The sequence below is a fragment of the Pseudophryne corroboree genome, chromosome 1, assembly GCF_028390025.1.
Source record: "Pseudophryne corroboree isolate aPseCor3 chromosome 1, aPseCor3.hap2, whole genome shotgun sequence".
NCBI lineage: Eukaryota > Metazoa > Chordata > Amphibia > Anura > Myobatrachidae > Pseudophryne > Pseudophryne corroboree.
The window spans coordinates 702,212,926-702,213,679 of NC_086444.1; positions in this window are offsets into that span (position 1 = coordinate 702,212,926).

Here is a 754-nt window from a genome sequence, read left to right on the forward strand (position 1 = left end):
ATTTAAGCTGTTTTTTAGGGTTTTTTGAAAAAAACACCCGAATCCAAAACACACCCGAATCCGACAAAAATTTTTCGGTGAGGTTTTGCCAAAACGCGTCCGAATCCAAAACACGGCCGCGAAACCGAACCCAAAACCCGAAAAATTTCCGGTGCACATCACTAGTTTAAACACAGTGCCTGGGATACTGGAGGGGGTCTTAAAAACTGAACTGCTGAGCCCAGACCCTCCACCGCCAGATGGAAATGTAAGCCCACACTTGTTTGACCCAGGCGGTCCAGATGTGATGTCTGCCCATCCCAAATGGGTTACTCTTGTCACTGAATCACAGCGGCTGGAAAAAGTAGGGGAGGTTTGTAACGGACGCAGCCCCAGCTGGCTCATGAGGAGTACTTTTTGCCAGCCTGTTTCTGGATTCAGTGCGTTAGTGTAAAGAGACAGGACAGAACTTGGTTATCACCTATACAGCATGCTGCCTGGATTCCCAATAGAACTGGACATCACATATTATTGTGAAACATCATCCCTCTGTTATATGTGTTTGTGTTTATCAGGGAATAATATGTCTAGCCTGATGTTTCGTACAGAATGCATATGAAGATGTATATATATGAATGTACTGGTTATTGTATTATAGTTTGTAAAATAATGTCATCCCCCCCCCCCCATGTGACTGCTTTGATAACCTGTTTGTTTGCTGTTGGGTAGATACAGCCAGTCTCAGATGTCAGTCCATACACCCCCCTCATTCTTC